Source organism: Budorcas taxicolor, chromosome 16 (assembly GCF_023091745.1).
Source record: "Budorcas taxicolor isolate Tak-1 chromosome 16, Takin1.1, whole genome shotgun sequence".
Taxonomy (NCBI): domain Eukaryota; kingdom Metazoa; phylum Chordata; class Mammalia; order Artiodactyla; family Bovidae; genus Budorcas; species Budorcas taxicolor.
Genome location: NC_068925.1, coordinates 30,878,556 through 30,893,256, shown reverse-complemented (window position 1 = coordinate 30,893,256; position 14,701 = coordinate 30,878,556). Strand labels below are relative to the sequence as shown.

At 52.6% G+C, this 14,701-nt stretch overlaps 1 protein-coding gene across 1 annotated transcript in view; it reads right to left on the bottom strand.

Annotated features, from left to right (window-relative positions):
- The window catches only part of COQ8A (coenzyme Q8A), a 46,545-nt gene extending 32,688 nt beyond the window's left edge, over positions 1–13,857 (bottom strand). Inside the window, exon 1 of the mRNA XM_052654247.1 lies at positions 13,720–13,857. The gene's annotated coding sequence lies outside the window, so the exon portion shown is untranslated. The remainder of the gene's footprint in view (positions 1–13,719) is intronic.
- Between the last annotated feature and the right edge of the window lie 844 nt (positions 13,858–14,701).

Sequence of the window (14,701 nt, the reverse complement as noted above, 5' to 3'; positions counted from 1 at the left end):
GGATGCCCACTGCCGCTCCCACCCTCAGCCGCCCACTGAGCCCCCAGCTGCAGGACAGGGCAGCCTCCTGTCCTGGTCCAGGCTGCTCACCACAGACTCCACGCGGGGCTGAAGACGCAGCCCTTGGCTGGCACAGTGGAACTGTCCCCTGTAAGGAAAGAAGTTTATTTCTGGGCCTCAAGTTGTCTCCTACGCTAAGAACTTCATGTTCCTTCAAAAGCCATTTCCAGACTATAGGGATTTTTTTGGAAACCATTTAAAAAGTATAGACTCTTATGCTAACACACTCAGGAGCTTGTTGAATAGCGGGCACTCTGACATTCTCCAGTGAATTTCACTGGTTCCCCAAACATCTGGAGCAGAAGACCAGCATAATGATGATAACTGTAGCTTCTCTTATTTACTGAGAGTTTATTATATGCCAGGCTGTGTGCTAAGTGTTCTATGTGTATTACCTCACTTACTTTTCTTTCTTTCCTGACCAGGGATTGAACCCACAACCCCTGCATTAGAAGCTTGGAGTTTTAACCACTGGACTGCCAGGGAAGTCCCCTCACTCAAGGAAGTACTACTATTATGTCCATCGTACAGTGAAGGAACTAAAGCAGAGAGAGGTTAAGTAACTTGCCCAAAGTCACACAACAAGTCACACCACTTGCCCAAAGTCAAAATAAGAGCTAGAACTCGAATCTATCATGGCTCAGGAGCCCGGCAACCATTTAACAGGTAAAAGGAGAAAACAAGCAAAAGAGTGATATCCTCGATGGCAAGCCTCCAATCTTCACCCACTGGGAAATTAAGATATTCTTAGGACTCCCTGGTACGTTGCCCCAAAGTGGACAATGGGCTGGGGGCAGCGGGAGGGAATCGAAAAAACAGCAGCAGGAGAAGCTCCAGCCTCTAATGACAATCCAGAGAGAAACTCAGGCCACGAATGAATCTGCACGGCCCAGGACTCCAGAGCACAGGTGGGTACCTCAGGGGGCCCCAAGTGACCTTTCCTCTCACTGGGGAGCAAATGCAACTGGTTACAAACACCAACATGCCAAGCATGGGGTCCTGAGTGCAGTCTCACTGTCTGATTATGAACCAACGTATTCTGCTTAAAAGATTTAAAAAGATTTGGTTCAGGAAGTGATACTGATGAAGCAGTCAAGATGCTCTGGAGTTGGGCACTCCCGTTAAAATTCTGACTCTGCTGCTGACCTAAGTAGTCATTTAAGCTCATCTTTGCACCTGAGTTTCCCTCATCTGTTCTCAAGAGGAGTGGGTTAGATAATCCATATAATAGTACTTAGGAGCCCGAATGCCTGGCACACACAGAAGGTGCTCAGAACCTGCTAGTTTATGATCATTATTAAGACCACACAGACACTCTGGAATGAGGTCTGGACTTGGTGAGACCAGAGAGAGCATGAATGAGACCAGTGTGGACAACCCTCTTACTGATTTACACTCCCAGCAGCCGGGCTGCGTACAGTACCAGATGTGACTCAGGGAGGGCAGACTCACCCTCTCCTGGGGACCAGTGTGGCATCTACGGCTGTGGTGTGAGGCATTACTCAGGAAAGGCAGTCTGGCGTGCTGGCAGCCCGCATCCAGTGCCCAGGACAAGCAGGATAAAAATACCGCTGGTAATCCTCAGCACGGCCGATGCCACTCTCAGAGAAGATAACTGCACGGGAGGCTTTCGCTAGGTATTTTCAGGGAGGGACAGTGCAGGGAAACCCCTCTGACGCCCACAAGTTCCCTGGCTCCATCCTACAGCCCATCTGCCGCCAGATTAATCCTCAAAGCCTTTTGCATCACGATTCACCCTCGGCTCAAATGGCTCCTAGTTTTCTACAGAATAAACCCCTAACTCCTAAGCCTGAAGGTGGAGGCTGAAGTCAGGACCCAGGCCTCCCGTCCAATCTCTACTCACACCTATGTATGCCCACCACACACATACACACACATGCACGCACCTACTCCTTCACCTGTGCACTTCACCTATGCACCCATCACCCATGCAGACTGTCTGCATGATGCCAGCCTCTGGGCCTGGGCATCAGCTCTGCTCTGACCAGCCAGAATGCTCCAGGTCCCTGAACCTGTTTCCTATAACCTCACCTGGATACTAATGATGGCCTAAGTCCAATCTAAATAAGAGAGACAGAAGTACTTTGAAATGTACGAAAATATTAAACATTCCTTGAATATATTCAAGGACATATGTCTAAATCGGGCCCTCATTTTTTCTCAACGCTTATGAATTTAAGACTTTCCATTGATTGACCAATCCAGCTCTGGTCAGATTCTGCCCCATTTGTAAGTTACCTTTAGCACATAGAAGTCTTTTCAATAATAAGCTTCTTGAGGGAGGCTCACATTTCACACATCGATGACTCTTTCCACCCCCACTCCCCCCGACACACACACAGGCCACACAAACACAAAGGTCCTCTGCAGTGTCACACAGAGGTGAGTAAGGACCCTGGTGCTGTAGTTGAGGAGTTTCTCTTAAACTAAAGTCAGGTATTTATAGGGTTGTGTAAATCTGGCCAAAATACTGTGGGTGGCTGTGGCCGGCTGAATGATGGCCACCCAGACATGTTCACACAGATGAACACACATATTCTAATCCCCAGAATCTGTGACTAAGTTATCTTATGTGGTGACAGGGACTTTGCAGGTGTGATTAATTAAAGAACTTGCGATGGAGGGCTATCCACCTGGGCCCAGCATAATCAGGGGTCCTTACGAGCGAGGCAGGAGGATGCAAGTCAGAGAGGGAGATGCGAGAGAGGCAGAGGTGGGAGCGATGCAGTTGTGAAGACAGAGGCACGGCCTAGGGAGGCAGGCGGCTCTCAGAAGTGGAAAGAGGAGGGGAGCGGCTCTGTCCTTGGGCCCCCAGAGAGTCTGCTGACTCCTTGGTTTTAGCCAGGTGAGACCCACACCAGACTGCTGACCTCCAGAATATTAAGATAATAAATCGGTAGTGTTTTAAGTCACCGAGTTTGTGGTCATTTCTTACAACAACAATAGGAAACTAATGCAGTGGCTATTTTTTAAAAGGTAAATTGCTGGGTTGGGAAGAAGGGCTGTATTCTAGAATGATTTCGAGATCATTCCTCTAAAATAACTTAGTGTGGTCACTCCACAAGCGGCACTGAGTGCCAGCTAGCGTCTGAGGCTGTGCTGGGTGCTGGCATGTCCCATGGGCCGCTTGAGACACATTCCTGCTCCTGATGACAGAGTCCTGCTTGCATTCAGTATAAACATGCCCCATTTGTCTGCCAGCCTCGGTTCAACACTGAAAACATCACGGAGCACTTGTGTTACCTGCCAGGCACTGCACAGCGTGGGGCCCCGCACCCTCCAAGTAAGAGCCCCCACCCTCAAAACGCTGTCAGTACTTATATTCTTAACCTTTGAAAACATTCACTGCAGAGTAAACATTTCAATTAAATAATATTAATAATAAGAACAGCTAACAGTCATTATTCCCCTTCTGCATACGTCACTTTGTGTTACTCCTAATCTTACAACCAGGGCTTCCCTGCTGGTTCAGACGGTAAAGAATCTGCCTGGAATGTGGGAGACCTCGGTTGGATCCCTGGGTCGGAAAAATCCCCTGGAGGAGGACATGGCAACCCACTCTAGTATTCTTGCCTGGAGAACCCCCAAGGACAGAGGAGCCTGGTGGGCTATAGTCCATGGGGTCATCAAGACTCAGACATGACTGAGCAACCTTCACTTCGCTTTCATCTTACAACAACCCTGTATGGAATTACGGTCTCGGCTTGCTGATGAGGCAGAGCTCCACACAGTAAAGAGAACTCTAGTCCCAACACTGTCAAGAGCTGGCCGATCGACACTTGCCTGACCCCAGGCTCCCTCAGCCCTTTCCTCTTGTGGCCTAGGAAGTGAGAGCAAATAAGAAAACTGCACCCCGGTCAGAAACATGTTTTTAAATCAGTAGTCACTCTCCCGGAAACACAGCAAAGTTCACGCCTTGGAAAGTATCCAGCTGGTTGCAGAAAATTATGAGTCATAAAAATCCAGGAGCTGGCTGGGCTCTCAAGCGCCACCTGGCCAAACTGCCTTACTGGAAAGTTGCTCAGCTACCAGACTGAGGGTGTCGGGCTTCTCAGCACCAGCAATCCCACCCTGGTTCTGTCTCAGACACAGTGGGAGAAAGAGGCAGGAGCCTCACACTGGGTCCACTCTGGGTGTGCGCTCCACTGGGTATGTGGCCCCAGTCCTACCATGTACCAACCTTTACCAGCAGCACTTCCAAACACCACATGCAGGCCAGACACAGACACTTGGGCATGTCGCTGGTATAAAGGCTAAATTACTGAGTCCTGCCACGGAGAGCCCATGCAACCCTTTGGCACTGTGTGCGGTGCTCAGTTGCTCAGTCGTGTCTGACTCTTTGCGACCCCATGGACTGTAACCCACCAGGCTCCTCTGCCCGTGGCGATTCTCCAGGCAAGAATACTGGAGTGGGTTGCCATGCCCTCCTCCAGGGGATCTTCCCAACCCAGGGATCAAACCCAGATCTCCCGTGTTGTAGGTGGATTCTTTACCATCTGAGCCAGCAGGGAAGTGTACACAAAACCGCAAGAGTTTTTAAAACCAGTGAGTTAACCTACAAGGGACAACTCTAGACAGATGACTGTACGCAGGAAGAGAATGAGAAAAGGGCAGACAGAGGGCGAGGCAGCTGCCTCCTCCCTGACCTCCACTCTTCTTTGCCGGAAGAACTAAGGCCATGGGCCCAGGCCTGGCCCTCAGGGTTCTTCACTGTGGACCACAAGACATCTTTCCAGTGCTTATTTCCCACTATCTCCCCCACACCAGGGCTTCAGCCAGAATGGCTCATCCCCAACGCACACACGGACATACCCCCACCCCACACACACACACTCACACGTCTTCCTGCTTCCACATGCTGCGCCCTCTGCCTCCCCCAGAACACCCTTTCCTCTGCCAAAGTCCTCCTCATCCTCACGAAACATTAGACGCTCCATAGCAGTCCCCCGCTCCATCCTAAAGCCACCTCTCTTCCTCTAAAGTCCCTCATCTCTTAATGGTCTAAGGCCATCTTGCCATGCCCTGTATGACTCTTTATGTACCCATCCCGTCTCCCGGGGTTGCATGGTGCCTTCCTGGAGAGGGGACTCTCTTACCCAGACCCCGACTCCTGCTGAGGGCAGGCGCTGCTCTACACCCTCACCAGGAGTGTCACACCCATGGGCACCCAGGGGCTCCCCAGCTTCTCAAGCTCCATCTTTTGAACCCAGAACTCAAGTGACCCCAGGGATGCTAAGCACCTGGGGAACGCTTTCTGTCCACAATCACTGTGAACCACCCCCAACGCAGAGGCAGAGACGCAGCAGTAGGATCAGCACCCCAGTGTTTTAACAGGCAGAAGAGGGAGAAGCCAGGGAAGAACATTCGTAAGGGGACATTTGGGAGCCTGCTCCTATGCGCACGCAGACGCGCAGACACGGAGGGAGTGGTGTGGCCCACCCGGGATACCCTATTCGGCCCCACTCCCTCCTTAGAAGAAGAGTGGGAGGGAAGAGGGGAAAAGAGAGCAGGTCTGGCCCACTAACAGTGAGTTCATGTGGGCTGCAACAGGGGCATAGCAGGCGTGACCCATACGTGGTACCCAGCCCTCAGCTTTAGCAAATGTTGGCTATAAACACAGCAGGGAGCAAGAGCCACAAACTGCTTTTTTGATCTCACACAGATGGGAGATGTTTGCTCCAGAATCTGTCAAACAGTAACCACTTGTGGGTCACAGGGCAACCTATTCTTACCTTCACCCTCCCCTGAGCCAGGCCTGGTGCCAAACAGAGAAAATGTGCCAGGCAGAAAGCAAACCAGGCTTAACCCCAGGATCTGGGTTTAACGTAAAAGTTTTGTGTGTGTGAACAATCCCCAGGACCTCGCATCTCGCCCAGCAGATGGCAGGAACCCTCTGTGGCCAGCCAGCCCCAGGTTCGAAGCCCCTTCTGGGCACCAGCCGCATGTGACACTGGGCACTCTTGCCCTCCCTTGGGCTGAGCTTCCTCATTTCCTCGTGTATAAGAAGCGGAGACTGACCTAGATGACCTCAGGATTTGAGATTAGGTCATGGCCTTTTATCCCGAGCGGATCAGGATGACCCAGGGCTGTGCTAAAAATTGGGATTTAACAGGGTCTAGAGTCATCCCTGGTAGCTCAGACAGTAAAGCGGCTGCCTACAATGCGGGAGACCCAGGTTCGATCCCGGGGTTGGGAAGATCTGCTGGAGAAGGCAATGGCAACCCACTCCAGTATTCATGCCTGGAAAATCCCATGGACCAAGGAGCCTGGTAGGCTACAGTCCATGGGGTCGCAAAGAGTCGGACATGACTAAGCGACTTCACTTTCACTTTCAAAGAGAATCACAGGCTTCCCAAGTGGCGTGAGTGGTAAAGAACTTTTTTGCCAGTGCAGGAGGCATAAGAGACCCGAGTTTGATCCCGAAGTAGGGAAGATCCCCTGGAGGAGGGCATGGGTACCCACTCCAGTATTCTTGCCTGGAGAATCCCATGGACAGAGGAGCCTGGCGACCACAGTCCATGGGGTCACAAAGAATCGGAAACGACTGAAGCAACTTTCACGTGCACACACACACACACACACACACACACACACACACAGATTTTTCACACTCATAAGAATCTGAGTGCTAACCCTTCTAGACAGTCTATGAAAACAGCAAGCGTGTGTGTGTGTGTGGTGGGGGTGGGGTGGGGTGGGGTGGGGGTGCGGGGGTGGGCAGACTTGCTTCTCAGGGGTGGAGAGGTGGGGACCATAACCTCTTTCAGGCAACATCTCTGGAAAAGTCCAGTAGGAGAGGCAGGGAGCAGGGAAGGGATTTGGGCCCCTTCTCAGAGAACCAGGAAACACTTCCCTGCCCCACTTACACACACACACACACACCCCCCAGGAAACACTTTCCTGCCCTACTTACACACAAACACACACACACACACACACACACACACACACACACACACACACACACACACACACACACACACACCCTCCCTCCCTCCTCAGCAGCTTCCAGGAGCCTGATTTCCCCTTTGAGCACCACCCCAGACCAGTCTCCCCTCTCACATCAAGCAGAGGGCCTCACTCACATCTAGCTGACATCTTGCTTCCCTAAAACAGAGGCAATCAGCTGTGCTCGCCCTCAAGCCCTGGTCCAGGCCTCAGCCCTCCCCCAGCCTCCCCTATCTCCTATCTCCTCATCCTGTCTTCCCCCCCGCGCTGCCATCCCATTCTTCCCTCTCCCTCCTCCTCTAGGACCTTGCCTCTGACCTATTTTTTGTTTTGCCTTCAATCTCTCCTTCCACAAAAGCTTCCCCCCTCAAGCCCACAAACCTGCTCTCAGCTTTCATGCACCAAATATGAAAAAACCTCCTGTTGATTCTGTCTCTCCTTCAGCTTCACCCCTGCCAATGCCTCTAGGGACAGAGGGCACCTCCCGTCTTGTCCTTCCTTCTCCCTCAGCACAGGCTGCCTGGCCCAGATCCCAAGCTCTTCACCACCACCACCCCCGACACCATGACACTCACAATGGCTACCTGATGGCTTCATCCACCTAAGCCACCCCAACACCATCCTCCTCAGCCTTTCCTGCTGGCCCCACACTCTCTTGGGAAATCCTGACCTGGGTTTCCATCACTCACTCTCAGCCCCTCAGCTCAGCTTCTTTCACCAGCTCCTCATCCTCACAGCACAGGTGTCCCCAGGCCTGGTCCCCAGCCTCTCCTCCCGGCTCCCTACACTGTCCCCTGGGGACAGGCTTCAGCCTCCCCATGGGCTGGCGGCTCCCCCAAGACTGTGCATGCCATTCCCAGCTGGGGCAGGCCATCCCAACCACTGAATCAATTCTAGAACCAAACCAGTTATACATACATGACATCTCTCCCTCCAAGTCCTACAGACACCAATGAAAGGGTCCAGGGAACTGGGGGCGGGGGGAACGGAACAGTTCTAGACCTTGACTGTGACTATGGTTACATCATTCTATGCATTTACCAAACCACTCAACTGCACACCAGAAAGTGTGAATCTACTGTATGCAAGCTGTACCTTAATGACAAAAGAATACAGGGGAAAGTCCCACAAGGCACCTCGACCCCTTCGCTTCTAAAACGATCACCATCTTCCTTCCGCCAGTCCAGCTCCTCCTCGCCTGACCCTGTTTTCAGCACTGATTCCACCATCTGCCCCAAACAGTGCTCCCCCCACTAGACATCTCAGCCCAGGTTAAGCAGTCACTTAAGAATTCCACCTGCACAGAGTTACACTCTCTGGAATCTACGCTTTCATTCCATCTCCCCAAAGCCTGCCACCTGGGACTCAGGCCGCCCTCACTTCTCACAGGCCACCTCACTAGCCTCCCCTTCATCTACCCTGAGCCCTCCACCATAATCCAGTCCCCATTCTGCACAGTTTGCCTACTGAGTGCCCTCCCCTCCCCATAGTGGCATCCACTTTTGCCCCTTCCTGCTCGGGCCTCAGCTTTGGTTCCTTTCTCTCCCACAGAAACCCAGGCACCCTTCAGGCCCCAGCTCCTAGGCCTCCCAGCACAGGAATCCACTTTGTTAGCCCTCTCCCAACAGAACCAGTAGCACTGCACCTTGGGTTCCCACAGCAGAGGGCCACCCCCACTCCCCACAGCCCCCAGTCCTGCACAGTCTGCCCAGTACCCTCAGATACCCACGTCCACTGCACATAAACCAGGGCAGGGAGCCACCTCCCTCTCTGTCAGGGACCCCCTGACTGCAGCTGAGCTGTGGGCGCTCAGGGAACCCTTTCCAGCCTGAACTATCAGCTGAAAAGCAGGAGGGCTAGGCCAAGCCCGCTTGGCCCCCTGACCTCACTGCTGAGATAAAATGCCACAACAGAAGTATTAGTGGGCTATCCTAAACTCCTAAGGGTGATTTCACAGGCTACCTCAACAGGAAATAGGGACTCACCCCATCCACTCCCTAGCTCAGCCCCCCACCTCTCCCCTTCAACTCCTGACCCTCCTACCAAGCTGCACTCACCCCCACCAGGCAGTCCCCGGCCCCAAGGCTTCTGGTCAAAGAGCCCACTGCCTGGACAGATGCCACTCAAAGAATGGTCCTGGGACTAAAGGTGTCATCTTTGATGAAATAACAGGAGTAAGCACTTAGAAAGGCTTCCCTGGTAGCTCAGCTGGTAAAGAATCTGCCTGCAATGCAGGAGACCCCAGTTAGATTCCTGGATCAGGAAGTTCCCCTGGAGAAGGGACAGGCTACCCACTCCAGCATTCTTCGGCTTCCCTGGTGGTGGTTCAGATGGTCAAGAATTCGCTTGCAATGTGGAAGACCTGAGTTCGATCCCTAAGTTGGGAAGATTCCCTGGAGGAGGGCATGGCAACCGACTCCAGTATTCTTGCCTGGAGAATCCCCATAGACAGAGGAGTCCATGGAGTTGCAAAGAGTCAGACACGATTGAGCGACTAAGCACAAGCACTCAGAAACCCTCACAGCAATTTAGCACTGCCATGATGTGAAGAACTGACTCGCTGGAAAAGACCCTGATGCTGGGAAAGATTGAAGGTGAGAGGAGAAGGGGACAACAGAGGATGAGATGGTTGGATGGCATCACCAACTCGATGGACGTGAGTCTGAGTGAACTCCAGGAGTTGGTGAAGGACAGGGAAGCCTGGCATGCTGTGGTCCATGGGGTCTCAAAGAATTGGACACGACTGAGCGACTGAACTAAACTGATGACACTTTTAGTGTGTTTTACAAAAGTACTGGTCTGCAGCAAATTGGGAAAAAATAAAACCTGGCCTTCAGCATAGAGTCTGGGAAGCACCGGCCCCTCACTCCTCTACACTCCTGCCTCTTTCTGCTAAAATCCTGCTCATCCTCAGTGTCCCAGTTAATATGCCTTCTCCAAGAGTCACTAGCCAGAAGTGGTCTCACTCAGAGTCCCTAGTCCAAACCACACTGAGGGTGCTTAGGTGGTATCTGCATACCCTTTATTACAATTCCCAGAGGCCAGGGACCCAGAGAACTGTTCAGTTTTATATTTCCAATGCCACACTCAAGGCATACAATAAACTGATACTTGTTCAACAAGGAGTAAATAACCAGCTGCTGCTGTTGCTGCTAAAGTGCTACAGTCATGTCCGACTCTTTGTAACCCCATGGACTGTAGCCCACCAGGCTCCTCTGTCCATGCAGGCAAGGATACTGGAGTGGGTTGCCAGGCCCTCCTCCAAGGGATCTTCCCAATCCAGGGATCGAACCCATGTCTCTTACATCTCCTGCATTGACAGGTGGGTTCTTTACCACTAGCGCCCCCTGGGAAGCCCACCCACAATGTCACAGAGGGCTTTTCTTCAGGGCAGGACATGGAGTGGCACCAACCCTTAGGGTACACACGATTTCCCAGGTTTGGACCTAACGCAGCCCCTCTCCCTCCACCCAGAAGGAAACGGGACAATGTTTTTGAAAGCAAGCTGAGGGCTCTGGAGACAAGAACTCAGTCACTATTCACTACAAGAGAACCTACAATACTCTGAAATGGCAAGTTGAGTGAAAAACTCTCAACTTTCTCATGAATCATTCTCTGCATGGACAGAACAAAAAAAATAAATCATATTCAAGTATGAAGAATAAAAAGATTTTTTTCAGGATCATTTCCAACTTTAAATATACTGTAGGCCCATGACCTCAAAGCAAAAAGGTCAAGAGCTCAGGAGCCTATAACCCCACAATGAACAACATGCTTGTTAACAGATCACTCAGGTTTGAAAGTTGTGGGAGAGAAGCCCACCCAGATGCACCCCACTCAGGGTCCTGACCCTGCTTCAGAGTCAGAGGACCCCATTCCCACTATTCCCTCTCCCTGCATGGGCACAACTCCTAATGGAGCAGGACCCTCACATTCCCCCCTCCCACCGGCTCTTCTTTCTCTGGCTCTCCCAAGTTCCTGGCTGTTGTTTAGCAAGAATGCTGGAACTATTTCCAGATGCCACTGTCAGATCAAGACAACTCTCTAAATATTCCTGTCTAATTTTGCACACAGCTCTTGTTTCAACTGACAAAGATAATGACTCAGTGTCCACAGCTCTTGATGGAAAATCATCCTGCCGAGTTTGGAGCTTCCCAATAATAAGCTTCTCTAAACTTCTTTTTGAGAAAGGAAGACTGACCTCCCTGTCCAGATTCTGTTCTACAGGCAAGAAAGGGTACCCAAAAGACCGCCTAATAAACCAAGGAGTGTTATGGGAAAATCCTGATACATCCCCATAGGACCAATCAATGACAAGAAAAGGAAATCCACAATAGGGACTTGGGGTGTTTTTCCTGTCCAATAATCATTGTTTCTTCACTTTTCTGCATCCCCATCAGTTTGGGACTTTGGAATCTGGGGCATAAATTCTGGGTTAAAGTGAAGACAAACTCTAGACTCAGAAGTAAAATGACTTTCCCTGCAAAAACAAATGGCTCATTGTCTCTGACACTGTCTCTGATGCTTTAATCAACTGGAAAAGCACTCTACAAATGGTACATGTGTCCATTCTGCACCAGTACACTTCTGGGTAGCCTCTTTCTGGAGGTGTACATGGTACAAGTAAATACACTCACATGTATGTTTGAAATGCAGACACTTTCTCTCTGCAGACATGGGCCTAGCCCCCTCTCACATCATAAAACGTAATAGATGTCTTAGTAAATAAGTGAGGATGAGCAAAGTATCCCTTTGCAAAGCCACTTATGGAAAACTGATTTGGCCTTTCAGTCAGCACTGACAGCTTAAACTTCTTTGCTCACGGTTTACAAACCACCCCATGGTTATTCCACATGCATATCTCCCACAGTCTTGCAAAGTCCCCAAAGACAGAAACCACAAGTCTCCCACTTCTTTTGGACTTCCCAGGTGGCACTAGTGGTAAAGAACCCACCTGCCAATGCAGGAGACATGAGCCCTGGGCTGGATCCTTGGGTTGGGAAGATCCCCTGGAGAAGGGCATGGCAACCCATTCCAGTAGTCCTACCTGGAGAATCCCATGGACAGAGGAGGCTACAGTGCACAGGGTCGAAAAGAGTCGGACACAACTGAAGTGACTTAGTATGCATCCCCACTTCTTTTGTATTCTGGATTCAGTCTCTGCCATGCATTCAGCTAATGCCCATAGGTTTCTAACCTCCTATCTCACTCCTATCCCCCCAGGTATGGAGAAGAGGGTAAGGAAATTCCCTTGAAGGCCAACCAACATGGCTTCTATCATTGGTTTAGGGCAGAGAGCACAGTGCTATCTGCTACCTAAACTTCTCAGCTATTCATAGACAGGTCCCAGGGGGCCTCTGGCAGCACGGGAAGACTCTTACAATTTTATCTCTGTGGTTCTCAACCAAGGTTGACTGAGTCCTCCAGGAGACATCTGGCAATGTGTGGAGACACTTTTGGTTGTCACAACTAGTGGGGGAAGATGAGCCGGGTACTACTAGCATCTAATGGATAGAGGCCAGGGATGCTGCTGAAAATTGAGAAACCCTGGCTTATGCGACACACAGGGAAGCATTCAGACCACCTTGGTTCACTTTTCCTTTGAGTTGTCCAAGGTCAGGCCCAAAATCATAACCCTGTTTTGTCTGCATCATTTGCAAAGTTGAAAATACCCAAAGCCATCATCAATCATAAAGGTGTTTCCCCTGAGAATCACCAGTTCCACCCCCCCCCCACCTCCTGCTTTGTACCTTCTCCAGAGATGGGCCCTCCTGCCAGCATAACAGCTGGCAAGCTGGCATCATGCACCCTCAAATCCTTTAACAACAAGTTAGGCCTGGCAGGTCCAACTCTTCAGTCTTCTGTCACGCACACCCAAGGCCCAACTGAGCATAGATGAGTTTCCCAATGGGCTGCAGGCCCTACCCAGGATGAAAGGCTGCACAGAAGCCACTCAGCCTTCAGAGGACTGGCACCTGTCATCCAAATGGAGAGTTCCAGCATCCAGACCTGCCCCCCCAGCAGCATTCCCCATCCCACAAGGTACATGGGAGGACCGGCCTCCGTTTGGCAGAGGGGCAGGCACTGGGGAAAGGCACGACCATTGACAAGAACCCCCGTGTTTGAAGAAGCAGGAGAATGGGCCAAAGAAAAGCCAACAGAGAACAGAACCAAAAAGGACCCTCATTCCCATGTTCATACAAAACCCTCACCAGTGAAACCCAACAGCTGGCTAGGGCCAAGGGCGTCAACGTTCTGACACAAACCTCAGGCCAGGGACAATTAGCGCCCCTGAGACAGTGCAAAGGGGTCTAGGCGTGAAGAGAAATGTCATCGTAAGAAAGCGAGGCAGGAAAGCAGTACTGGCGACCAAGAAACAAGGCATCAGGTCACCAGGGCTGCTAGGCGAGTTCCGAGGACCCAAGGCTTTGGCAGGCAGCCTTCGCACCCTCCCCGAGACAGATATGGGCTGTGGGAAGGGGGGTAGCAGACAGCCGTAGGCGCCCACCCTGCACTCTGAAGCGCGCCCACCGCGCCGTGGCCCGGAACTCGGGGCAAATGAAACTCGCAAAGGGGAAGCCGCGCTGTCACTTGAGGATGCAAGCAGGGCCCAAGCGGGAGGTTAGCCCTGCTCTGGCCTCAGGCAGACGGCGCCCAGGGCACGCGGCGGCCGGCGGGCAGCAGCCTTACCCGGCTGCAGGAAGCTAGGATCCGCGGTCACCTTCGCGCAACCTCCGCGCGCTCGCCTCAGCGCTGGCGCCCGGCACGCGCTCCGGGTCTGTTTACCAACTCGCCCGCGCCCGGAGACCCAGAGCCCTCAGCCCTGCCCCGCGGGCCACTCCCATTGGCTGCGCCGCCGCCTCAGCCCAACGCCGCGCGTCGCGGGGCAGCGTGCTCGGCCCGTGCGCTCGACCCGCGGCCAATGGGGTCTGAGAGCGGAGAGAGAGGAGCCAATGGGAGACCTCCTCAGCGCGCAGGGCCCCTCCCATTCTTCCCCCTCGCTGCTGCCCTCTCCCCTAGTTGAAAAAGCCGGACAGAGGACCACGCATTGGGTTTAGAGAGACATCTCGCGTGTGCCCGGAGACCTCTGCCTTCTCCAGACGGGACGCCAAACGCAGCTGCGGTGACCGCTGTCGGCTGTCTTGTCCCGGGCTGGTACTCCCCGGGCTTTCTAGAGGCGGAGGAAGGAGCCGTCGCGACTACAGCGGGCCCGCTCCGCGCAGGCCGTTATGTAATGAGAGGAGCCCTCTCCCGGTTCCCCAGAAGGGACTCACAGAGCTGGGAAGCCTTGCGGGCCTGCTGAATGCACGTCCGCCTCCGGCCCCCGGCCCCGCCCACTTGCGTTTCGCTTTGGGCTGGCAGCGTTGGCCGGCCTCCCAGCCTCAGGCCGGCTCGCCCTAGCAGTGGCCCTAGCAGTGTTTGGGGTTATTTGCCTGTGTCCTCTAGGGGGCCCTAGGTAGCGGGGCCCCACCAGCACGTGGAAGGAGCTGGAGGGGACCCCGCGGACCACTCGGAGCTACCCCGGAAGGAAGTGCGTGGATTGAAGCGGAGTGGCCCCAAGTCTCCGCGTCAACCAGTGTTTCAGACCCGAGCCCCAACTGACAGTTTCCACTCCCTGATCATAAAGAGAAATATTCAAGTCAAAGCATTGTCCTTTATGCTGAGCCGATTT